The sequence below is a fragment of the Falco cherrug genome, unplaced genomic scaffold (assembly GCF_023634085.1).
Source record: "Falco cherrug isolate bFalChe1 unplaced genomic scaffold, bFalChe1.pri scaffold_41, whole genome shotgun sequence".
NCBI lineage: Eukaryota > Metazoa > Chordata > Aves > Falconiformes > Falconidae > Falco > Falco cherrug.
The window spans coordinates 211,388-224,298 of NW_026599482.1; positions in this window are offsets into that span (position 1 = coordinate 211,388).

A 12,911-nucleotide genomic window follows, 5' to 3' on the forward strand; every position below is an offset into this window, starting at 1 on the left:
TTTCTCAAAGCTAATTTGGTTAACTTGCAAAAATGATCCAGCAAACAGGACTCCTTCCAGGCATGAAATTGCCACAGTGACCAAGAGCCTTTCTCCATGGAGAACGAGGGCCCCTTTTTTCACTTATTAACACCCAAACTCAAGGCTCCCTACAGGCGTTCGAAGGTGTAACAGCAGAAAGAAAAGCATGAAACCATTCAAGCTGCATGAGCAATTAGCTCAAATATAAACGCAACGTTAGTGAAAGCAGGGCCACTTAAGGCTATCCTCACGGCAGCTCTTCTCCAGCATCCTCATCCTGCAGGCCACATGGGTCAACAGGTCCATGGGCCATTCTTTTTCTACCACCAGCCTGCTGACGACCTCTCCATCTGCATCTCAAAAAGTGCGGGTGCAAGAAAGGGAAAGAGGAGAAAACACCCCCAGAAAGCAGGTCTCAAGCATCGACAAAAATCAAAGAGAGGTATGTACAGCACTTACTAAGCACTACTTTGGACTAGAAATCATTTCCCCTCCCTTTCTGGCTAACTGGACCAAGGGACGGATGGATTTGCCCACTTCTTATTTTATGGGACTTGAAAGACCCAGCTCTACCCTAACACTTTTTGACATCCCGAAATTAAGCAAAAACTCACAGATCCCAGCTTCAGGTAAATTCATCCAGACACTGCAGACAAGCTACTCATTTCTTTAAGGAGTACAGAAAAACCTCCACGCTGACTTACAAAGCAAGAACTTAATTCCTATTTTGCTTGCCTGGGGAGGACCCCAAGCACATCAACGCAAAAGAGAACAGGCAAATCACCGTGTTGCCACAGCTCCAACAATGCCTTTGGGGTGTCCTCTGTTGTTGCACCTGGTGAGTAGCCACCTAATGAGCTTGTTCCAATTAACCATGCACACATCTACACACACGCCAGCTGAGGACATCCAACTTACAAGGCCATCTCGGCTGCCAGGGAGCTTCACGCATTTTCAGCGCAGCATACGACATAAACAAACGCTTCCCATGAGACTCGCGGCCACAAGCAAACCAAATGAGCACATCTGCTCAGCAGGGAACCAGGAACCCTCCGCTGGAAAACCAGCATACATTATCTGGGGCTTTACAGTCCGGTCAGGGAAGATAAAAGCTGGCTCTCCAGCCAGCTAGCTTGCGGCAACTCACTCTAACACGTCTCCCACATGGTGTCCAGCCACAAATCTGAGCAGGAACTGCAGAGCTCAGATATGACACCCCGGTGCGCTCCAGGCTCCAAGACAGAAGCGCTCTAAAGAAAGGGAACCGGACGCTGGGTGATGCTTCCTGCCTCAGAAGGCAGAACTCCAAGACAGACGTCAAGGTGAGACCCATCAGGGCTCTCATGCTTGGCCTCAGATGCACCCACAGGTCTGCCACCACGTGCTCCTGCCCACCGCTCCCCCACCTCAGAAGCAATGCCAGAGCCTCCCCGGCTCGGCACAGAAGTGACTCCTGCCTGCTGCAGGCAAGCAGCACAGCTGGAGCCAGGCTTCACACTCAGAGGACTTGACAAAGCAGCCACAGGTGCTTAGCAAGGGAAACCACTAGCTGCAAAGTGCCTTCATGGAGCTGCATGGCAGAAGCCACATGGAACCTGTGCAAAGCCTGCAAGCACCGCAGCATCCAACGCTGGCATCTCAGCCTGCTCTCAAACCCAAGCACCCTGCTCCCACACTCAGCTGCGTCCCTGCCATTGAACTCCTCTGGTTTTCCAGCCCAAACCTTTCCGCCCTCCCAGGGAGATGGAGAGGGCCAAATCCATTCCTCAGCCCTGCTCGTCAGCCCAGACAAGATTGTTATCGATTTGTTAATAAGTTAAGATTGATTGATTTTATTTGATTGATTAATTGATTTTATAAAATCATTTAATAAAATTAAAATATAGAAGGATAAGAAAAAAAATCTTATAAGAAACTTATAGCTGCACAGTAAAAGCTGCTATGAGATCTTCTGTACGTCCTGTACCAAGGCTAGAAGAAGGGGCTGGAACCATTGTTAAAACTTAGGTAATAACTTTAGGGTTGAAAGGTTTCTTTGTATTTAACCAGTCTTCTGTATGCAGAGGTGTACTGAAATGTCAGAATATGAGATGAATGGGAACTGGGGAGAGTCGACTGGAACAGCTTGTGGTTACCTGCCAAGAAACTGTGAACTTCAGTAAAAGGTAATTCCGGCAGGGGGAGATCACGACCACCGACTCATACACCACCTACCCAAATTGCACCCCAGACCCATTTCTAGACCTTTCTAAGCTCTACTGCGCAGAATCGGATATAGGAGGAGAGTATGTTAATGATTTACGGGAAATGTTATGATTATGCATGAATAATTAATGAATATGTATGAATAAGTTCTATATATGGAATCTGATTTTGGGACCTGGCGTGCGTTGATCGTGAGAGGACTCGCTCACACACCCGGCCATTAATAAAGAAGTGTCTGCTTATCTACATCACATTGGTGTCGATAAGTTCTTCATTCCGAGATTTCGGTAACAAGATCACTTCCAGATCTCCTAGCAATGCTGCCTCCAGAAAGCAAGTGAGAAAAAGCTTGATCTGCAGGCTAGCAGCTAGGATGCTTGAGAGCTAAGGAAAACCCTTGGCTGGGGGGGCTCTGCTCCCTGGGTTACAAAGACTTTTAGCTAATGACTCATGTGCAGCACATAAGGAGCCTCTGGAGAAAAAAATTAAAAAGATCAGGACAATCTTCAAGGTGACAGAAAAGGATCCGTTTCATGATGTGGGCTCACAGCTACTACAGAGATTCCTTGAGTCAGGTTAGGCAGAAAAGAAGGGTCTGCACAGGATCATCCTGCTCCCAGGCGAGTGTTTTGGCCATGAGCTACATTAAGGATAAATAAAAGCACCTCTTCTCCTTAGGGCAGCAGTATTAACCTCTGAACACTGCCTGGCTCACGATACGGGCTAGGGCCGTACAGCCGAAGTGTCTGCAGGCACAAGGCAGGGCTTCACGTCTTGAAAAGTCAGAAAGCTCAACCAACGCAGGCACAGAGTGGCCCTTCAGCACCCGTGAGCTTGGCAAAAGCTGTGCTGAGGAACACTTTGACGAGAGCACTTAGATATGGCCCTAAAGCATCCAAATCCCTTTGTGTGCATGTCCAACAGCTTCCCTCTATAAATGAAACTGAACCGCTCTCTGATGGTACTGTGCTCAAACAAGACAGGAAATTAAGAACAAACAGCAAAATCCTTAATGCCCACTAGGAGAAAAAGGGCAGTTTGACGGAAAGGCACAGCTCTGTCCATACAGATCCTGCAGCTGTCACCATGCCATGTGCCAGTGCTCCTGTTTCGAAGGACCCCACGTCACTCGTGCTGCAGCACCAGCACCAGCCTCTGAGCCGGTCTGACACCAGCCGATTGCTCTCCAGGCAGAGGCTGGGGATGGACCCGCACACTGCGCTGCAACACACTACACCCAGCTTTTCTGGTAGGAGCACAGACTGGTGGCTCAGTCTTGCTTTGGCATACACAATAAATCCTCTTCTTGCTTCCGCAAAGATAAACCATCTCTCTCTGGAGCAACTGCTTAATTTGCTTTTCTATTACACTTTGCTGGAAGAGCAAGACAAGGAGATCCGTTAAAAGTGAGAATCAGGATGCTATTGAACAATTTTGTTCAGTTAGACCGTCTTGCCCTGTTCAGGCTTCAGTAGCATCATCACATCTCTTGCTTAGAAATCACCTGCTTACCTATAATTACCATATCAACAGCATCTCAAGGAAGCCAGGAAAGGAGAAGCAGATTTTCCAAGACTACTCTTTTGCCCCTCCAGCCCGCTGCTAAGTGGTTGAGTGCTTTCTAAATCAAGCCTTGCTACGCAGGAAGCCTCACCTGTCACCTTTATATTCCAGTCCACCTCTAATTTATCACTTTGATTCTGCCATCCTGCAATTTATTACAAAAGCTCTACCATAGCCGAGATAATTAATAGGAGCCTCATGTTATACTTTCCTGTTAATTTCTTTCAATAAACTTCAGCTGCCAGCTGACAGTGACAGCAACCAAGCTCACTTCCAAGGGTCTGCTTGGAGATTCCCTAGCCTCACGTACCATCATTTACAGTAACTCTGGTTCCTGCCTAAGTATTTACAGTACTATTGTCCCTTTCCAGGCTGCCTCACCCAGCATTTGATCTCGGCTACCCTAGCTTTGCAGATTTGCAACTCCCTCTTTATTTACTCTTTTTCTGGCACCTGGATCGCATTTCATAGAATCATTTCGGTTGGAAAAGACCCTTCGGATTGAGCCCAACTATAAACCTAACATTGCCAAGTCCACCACTAAACCATGTCCCTAAGCACCACGTCTATGTGCCTTTTCAATACTTCCAGGAACAGTGACTCAACCGCTTCCCTGGGCAGCATGAAAAAGCATAAGACCAGTAATCTCCATTCTGATGATCTGCAAGAATTTGTTAATCCACCCTTTAAGTGCACACCAAGATGGAACAAGGGACACTGCCAGCAGCCCTAAACACCACTCACTCCCCTTGTTTCTGCACCATCTCTTAGTTTCTGCACCATCAACTCGCAGCGCACAGCACAGGCTGCACGGTGTTCACGTATACCCACCAGCTGCCTTCACCTGCCAGGACCCTGAGAGCTCGGGCATCAGCCCAGTTGTCCAAAATGCTCCTACGAGCCTTAATCCAACCCAAAGTGTTAGAACCTCAGTCTTCAAAACTTCCTCAGTGAAAAGTTACGTATATTCATGCCCAGTTGTCACACAGGAGTTTCTACCTCTGGCAGAGCATAAACATTAACTCAGTTTGAAGACACCAGAGTGGAGGCAGGGAAACAACCAAAAGCAGAAACACAACCCCCCAAGCCGGCCTGGGCTGGCTCCAGCCTTCTGCCTGCTTCTCCAGCACACACACACACATTACTGGCTGCCAGAAGAGTAAATATTCTGCATTTTCTGGATTGCTGCTGTAATACTACAGCACTGGCTGCGACCCCAAGGTGTTACAGAGGAAGCTTTGGCTTCACCACCAAGTTACTGCTCATCCTTCAGTGAAGGGGTGAGGCTGGACAGCCTGTTAAGAATCATCTGCTCCCTCCTGGAGCGCTCTAGCCTCTGCATTTTCTCTAGATGTATACACAAATTGCTTTTTCTCAGAAAGTCACCTATGGATTTAAAATGCAAGGAAAGCAGTGAGCTTTGCAGTCACTTCTACCTGGGCCATCTGTCCGATTTTTCATCGCGAGCCTTCACAGCATTTTGTAGACAGAGCAAGAACAACTCATCTCACCCCTCATTTACAGACGGGGCAACACAGGGAGAAAGCAAGATGAGGAGGGCGAGAGCAGCAGCAGCTAAGCAGGCAGCTTCCATCCCCTCCACGGTTAACCCAGTCCGGATGCAGGCACACCGACACCCCGTGGGAATGGGAAGCAAGGAAGAACCGAGTTTTCTTTCGGGGAGCAAAGCTCGCTCCCTGTCCGGCTCGGGAGGGGAGGAGAAGGGGCTCCAACTGCCGGTGCCTGACAAGGGATGTCTGCAGCCTCCAGGTGCCTCAGGAGCCCCCCCCCTCCCTCCACAGGCAGCCACATCCCCCAAACCCTCCCCCCCACAAGCAGCTTCCTTGCAGGGACACAGACCCCGCCGGAAGATGGGCACAACGTCCTGCCGGGAGGCGTTTGGCAGGAGCGGTGTCACCCCGGCCCACGCACAGCCCTGCCTCTGTGTCCCCGCTCCGAGCTGCCCCCAGCCCCGCTCCCAAGCCCTCCCACCCGCAGGTGGCCCCGGCACCGAAAGCCACCCGCCACCTCACCGGCGGGGCCGCAGGGACACCCGCGCACTCCGCGCACTCCCGGTCGGCGCTGACAGCCAGCCCCTTGTCCTGGCTGCCACTTCAACGGGGACAGTGGCTAATGCAGGGGCAGTGGCCGATGCCACCGTGGCAACGGCAGGGACAGTGGCCGATGCCACCGTGGCAACGGCAGGGACAGTGGCCGATGCCACCGTGGCAACGGCAGGGGCAGTGGCCAATGCCACCGTGGCAACGGCAGGGACGCGGAGAGGCACAGCAGAGGGCTGCAGGGATGCTCAGCACCCAGCCGGCTCCCACCCAGCCTCTGCCAGCCCAGGGGGACCCACAAACAGGAGCCCAGCTGTGCCCAGCTACCACACCAGCTCACGGCTTCAGCAGGGAGCTCCCACTTACCCCTGCCCCAGGGCAACTGGAACCAGCCGCGCTTCCCTGCACTTGCTGGGCACAGGCACTGCAGGTGCCTGGCTAGCACAGCCTGCTCTCCAAGCACCAACAGCAGCTCAGGGAACGCGTGCAACGCCCACAGCAAGCATGCAGCCACACTGCCTCCAACACACCCTCCCAGCTTCAGCACAGCCACAGCCCTGCCCGTCTCAGCACAAAACACGGCGGCAGCCCTTAGAGAAATTCATGGCAGGACCCACAGGGTTTCCCCCGGGGCTAAGAAAGCAAGCCAGCACTCCAGACTCATCATCCAAGAGCCACACGCCATCTGGAAACACCCACTATGACAACAGATCCTAAAAATCAAGCCACACAACCCACAGAGGTGCCAGCACTGCCCTCAGAAGGGACCAGCTGCTCTTCTGGCCTGCTCACTTTGGGATAACTTGGAGCCCAGCTCAAGCAGCTCACCTGCTGCGCTGCCACCGCGCCCCTCACAGCCTGCCTGCGGCAGGGCTCTCGGCGCAGGCTCACACCCGGGCACAAACCAGCACAACTGACCTGTCCTCGGGGAAGCACCGCAGCCAGCAAACCCTGCTAAGCACAGCATCACACACAGCTCTCAACTCTTGACAGAGCCCACAGGTGCCCTTACGCCCTCGCTGAGGAGCTCGGGCACCAGGCACACCGGTGGTCCATTCAGACAGATGCACTTCACCTGGGTGCCTCTGCCCTGCCCTTGTGCAGGGTCTGACACAGGGCTCGAGGGAGGTCACTGCTTGCTGAGTGTTGTTTGAATCCCTCACGTTCCTTTCAAGGACACAGAGGCTCCTCCAGCTAGGAGGACAGAACTGCTTCTTTGGCTGGTGAGACCACAGGGGAAACATGGAGCTGCGTAAGATGGCAAATGAGAGCACTTCCAAATCAGACAGCTGGAGACTTATTCCCACTTCAGAGTGAGCATCGCTGGTATTTCATCAAGAAGCCAAGCAGGACACCTCAAAGCCTGAGCCTTGGGCATATGCCATGGGATCGCAGAGTGTGAAATAATCATCCAAAAAGAATTTGTGTTGTATATTAGTCTTCCCCATACTTCCTTCTCAAAAAGGCTTCTGCCCAAGTAACTGGACCTCAGAAGGCCCACAGCCATTATCGCACTGCACCTGGGAACACGAGCATTGCAATCCTGGGTAACTGCAGCCCTTCAGGCAAGGCTCAGCCTGGTACAGGAAAGGGACACGGGGCCACGTCTGATCCTCAGCACAGTCTTTTCCAAGGACTGAGCAACAAAACACGAAGGCATGCAATAAAAAGGCACCCCGATGTGCAGCACATCACCCTCCGGTGCCTTGCACAGCCAGGGCTCACCCTCCTCCCTCCGGACTTTGATCTCAGAGTTACACGCTACCGGTGGGCCACTTCACTTTTAGCCTGTGCTCCCTGCACTGCCACCGAGATGAGCCAGTCATTACTTGGCAGAGGCAAACGCAGGGCAGGGAAGCAGGGAAGGCAGGACCCACCATTCTTCCCAGCCAGCGCCTTCCTTCGTCAGCCTCCGATCACAGGTCAGCTTGCTCACCCCCATTTTACCACGTGGACATTGCAATAGGGTTAGTTCACTCTGTTTTCTCGTATAGGTTAGGACCCATCGGGATCTTAGAGTTTCCTGCACAAAGTTTAGCCAGTTTATTTTTTTTTCTTAGACAGGTTCAACCTAAAGTAAAGCAGAGTTCACAGTACAAGAGAAGCCTGGGACAGGGGAGTTCAAGCGTGCTGGACAGAGAGAAACGTGCTCAGTTTTGGGGGGCTTTTTTTTTGTTTGTTTGTTTTTTTAATGCATACACCTTGACTTCAAAGCCTTTTTCTCCTTTGCTCCTCTTCCCACATCCCAACTCTCACATGTAATGGAGGCAAATCTATCTGCTGTTGCCAGACCCTGGGCTGGACATACCCACGCCCATCAACTGGAGGGTAACTACACCAGCGCACCCACAGCAGCACAGCTTGTCGCTGTGGAAATCCCAACTTACAGCACTGAAGAGGTCATCGCTCGGCAAGAGCACGCCAAGATGGTCTGCAGGAGCTACTTCCAGCCACCCAGGCTAGAGAAGCACAGCACCCAGAGGGCCCCAGCTCAGACAGGCTCTTCAGCCTCCCTGCAGTGCCTGTCACTGGAGGGAGAGCGTGGGTCCCCCTTGCACAACCCGCTCCCAGCCCCACGGGAGGCAAACTCCCTTTGCCAGGGCCTTTAAACACCCAGACAAAAACCCTGGCAGGCAGCAGGGAAGAGATGATGCAGCCCCGTGCAAGGGGAGCTGCAGAGACCCTGGTGATCCAGCAGAAGGGGACCCACGCTCTCTGCAAAAGGCAGCTTGATTTGATTCGCTCGTGTTTTGCACGCAAAGCCCTTGGGGTGCTCCAGCATTTTGCAAAACACGCACGTTCTGCCAAAGCTGCTTCATTTCTGAGGGCAGGGAAGGTGAACAGTGCAGACTATTCTTTTTTTCTAGCTCACGGGGACTTTGAGGGATAGGAATACACTGCATTCCCAGAGAGCAGGCTGGGGAGATGGCACGGCTGGTGTGTGCTGTCAGCCAGCCTGCTGGCAGACGACAAGAGGGAGGCCACAGCCAGCTGGTCTTGCAGCTTTTTCACCAGAGCCACGGCTCCTGATGGCTACAGACACCAGACAGCCCTGCCAAGCTGCCATTTTCGAGCAGCCACGGACCTGAAGTTACAGTCGGTATGGGTGCCCACACTTGGCAAGCCTACACACATGGTTCAGGATGCCCTGCAGGATGTAGAAGACTGCAGCCACCGCTTTCTGACCCAGTTCTGGGCTTCGCCATGCTTGGAGATGGAAATGTAAGGCAGACCACCCCTGTCACAGAGCTGGACGCCCAGACACACAGGCGGAGCTGAGACAGGGAAGGGGAAGGACAACCAAGTCTCTTCCAGGCTTCTTCCCCGGGACAGGGCTTAGCCACCTCCCCTGGGGGAGACGCACACTTTCAGGAAGAGCCCAGAGGCTGAAAATCACAGCACCATCCAAGCTCACGACCATGGACTTGGGGGTACAGGGTTTATATCACTGCCCCCTCTCCGTTCTGTTCCTGGCGTCCTACACAGCCAGCTCTGCTCCCGCAGGGACCAAGCCCCTCCTCCCCTGCCAACACCCCCCCTGCCCCAGCAGCTCACCTCTGCTCTCCTTCACAGCATCCAGCTGCCACCATCCAGTTCAGCTGGGAGCCATCCCTCCCGGTTCACACTTGGCTCCCAGCTGGCTGCCTGCGCTCCTGACAGACACATGCCCAGCAGCACAGGCTGCAGCTAGTCCCAAGGAAGCAGACAGGGGATCACACTCGTGCACAGCGCAGCGCACAAGCGAGCCACCCTGCTCCATCCTAGCGGGGTCTGACCAAACCAGGCTGGTGGCCCTGCTCTCTTTTAGAGGCACAGAGAACTTGGTTCATGCAGGGAGCTGCTCCACCCAGGCTGAAAATCCTTCCCCCCAGCCCCGGGGAAACACTGTTTACACAGCTCTTCTCCTCCTGCAGAAACAAAGGAGCCTACAGCCGCGGGCAAGAGCAGGCACCTTGCATTATTAACCTCTCCTTTGCTGCAGCGTTAGAAGGACACAGAGCACCGTCAGCCAGCACCCCCCAGAAGCCCTGCTGCGGGCTCCGAGGTCAACCCTGACAGCACAGGCACTCTCCAGCTTCTGAACACCAAAACCCCTGCACAGGGTCTGAAACAGGCACATCAGAAGCACCTTTCCTGTCATCATTGCTGCACCCACGCCATCAAACCCACAGAATAACTGGACACGGCTGCTGTCTTGCAGAGGACACAGAGCTGCAGCAAAGGCAAAGAGCTGCAGTGAGGATCCAGGGAGGGGGGGGAAGTGCTGCCACAGGCAGCTTATACGAGGGGGTGCAGAAGGAGCCTTCACTACCCCCATTTTAACCCATGGAGGAAGAACTCCAGCGCTCGGTTCAAGAAAGGACTGACTGCAACACTCAATCATTTTAGATGCTATCAAAACATCCTCTAACAAATAACTGCAGTCAGATCACTTACCCACTGACACCTGATGAAGTCCCAAATAGGCAGCTCAGTCTTCTTGAGCCAGAACAGGCTTCGTATTTGTTTCCCGATGAGAAAGAAGGAAAATCAAGGTGGCTCCTTTTGTCTGTGTTTCCCCTGCCGCGTTCTGAGCAATGCAGCCCCACACTGTAGGGGAGAACAACGATTTCATTTTGGTTTTGGTAGCACAGACCTGAACGCACAACCCTGGCTTTGCTGTCCCCCTTTTTATACCCATGCTGGGAACCCATTTCGTTTTCTCACTTTGTTTAGTTTACATCTCACTTCCAAACTCTGAACTGCTTCTCTACTTCTTCTCTGAAGCAAGACAGCATTTCAAATGCCTGCATTTTTGAGACATTAACTGTGCAGTTACTTGCAGAGTAAGTTGTTCTCCTCCCATTGCTTTTTTAAAACAAAGCAAAATCTTTGGCCCTAACAAGTGTGATGCCTCCTAGCTTTTCTTTTTCCTTAATACTATGACACCCTTTAATGCAGACAGCTGTCTCTGTGTACATGCAGAAGAAAATTTACAAGCCTCAAGAAGTTAATCACAGTTCAAGGGGAATCTCTGACATGGAAGTCAACAAGGCAGTATCCAAGGCTGCGACTGCCAGAAGACAGTGCCACAGAAGGATGGATAGATTCCGGATAGAGGTTCAGACCTGACTCTGCAAGGTATCGGCACAACATCTCAACCTAGACAAGAAAGGGTACAGCTGTCAAGGACACCCATATCTATGCAGTTACAGGATCGGTCAAGTAGTTGTTCCTGGGGCTGACGCTGCCTTAACCCCAGCCCTCTTGGCCTCCTGTTTCCTCTGGCAGCTAAGAGCCATCTAAGCCCCCACGACACCGAGGACAGAACCATGCTGCAGTACCACCACGCTGTAGGAGCGGGGCTTAGTGGCCTGTCACAGATGCAGAGCAGGAGCAGTCCCTCCTCCCTCACACCCAGCTCTTCTCCTCAGCTAGCAGGGTCCTGCCAGGGCATCTCCCATCCCGCCCCATACTGCGGGGCACCACAGGCTGGGGACTACCAGCCCCTCCTCTCCTCCACCCGACATACCCGACCTCCCTCAGAGCCTAAGCACATGGCAGCTCTCTACTGCTTGGCATCACGTGCATTTAAAACCATGGCAATACCCAAGCACCCACGGCCCAGCAAGATCCTCCCACGGTCGGCTCCAGAGACCACGTTAAACGCCACAGACGGTCCTTCCTCCAACTTCTCCAGGCCAAGAAAAAACCCACACGGCCTTAACCCAGTCCACAACAGCTGGGTTGGCATTTGCAGCTTCTGGCACCACTTGGCAGTTCCATTTGCAGTAGGACTGCTCTCCTCGGCTTCACAGCAAGCTGGTCATCCACAGCCCCAGCCGATCCTAACCTCTCCTGCAAGGCACTTTCAAACACCAGCATCTGCTTCTGTGATCTGAAGCAAGCGAGAGGGAAAAATCAGACAACACAGTGGGACACAGGGAAGGGACAATCCCAGCCCATGACACATGTTTCAGCCTGAGCCCACAGGAGCACCTGGCACCATCACAGCAGCTACAAAGCACCATCGGGTGTTCAGAAGCGGTGCTGTGAAAGGAGTAGCTTCTTTTATTTGTCACTTGTGAAGCGCTGAAGGGACAAGCTCATCTCCTGGCTGCTGCCGGGCCAGCTGGCGCAGCTCCCTGCAGCACACAGGGCTGCGCTAAGAGGTGCTGGGGCACTCGGCAGGCGCCACCGCTGCTGTGCAAGGAAGTTAACCTGAAGCAGGCACCAAGGAAATAAAAGCAAAGCTGAATGTGGCCTCACCTGCTCTGGGCAGTTGCCTTCACAGGCCCAACACAACCACAAAGGCACACTTTGAACTCAAGCAAAATCCCAAAGCAATTGCCGGTTTGCTCAGGGAGGGACTGCTGGGTTACCTTTTGCTTAGACAAATATTTGACTGCATTTGTAGCGGAAAGTCTTTTGCCAAAAAGACACAGTTTTGTTAACGAGCAGCCACGCAGAGGCTGCCCTGCGCTGGAACCCGGGCCAGGGCTTTCTGATTTTTAAACAGGGCACCTAGTGCATCCCTTAAAAGAGCCTCTGGTCTCTGCCACGGAGGCGCTGTCAGACTCTACAGCTTTTAGGGGATCAAGGTCTCCGTGCTGACTCCCAGCACATCACGTTTTGGCAGTGGCAGCACAAGGGCAGGTTTTCATTTTCCATATAGAGACTGTTGAAGCTGAACTGCTGAAATGAGCTCCCCGGGTTCTTCCTTTGAACCTCTTCCCACCCTTCACACGTCCCAAGAGCTCTCATGAACCGAAGAGCCAGCAGCAAAAGCAGCCCCTGCAGATCTGCAGGAGCGGGCTGGAAACTAGGACCACGCGTGGCAATCAGTTAGCTGAGGGGAATGTGCTGGGGCTTGTCTAGACAACAATTAACATGATGAGGCATGTTTGCAGAGCACAGGGGAGTGGGAGACGGAAGGCGCCAAGGAAAGGTAACACCTTGTGGTTAATTGCTGGTAGTTAACCACCAATCAGGGATTGCCTAGTATGCAATGCTTAGCTTCAAGAACCAATTAGTTTAAAACGCGCAGCTTCTGAAAGTGTATAAAAACGCGTGCTTCTGTAC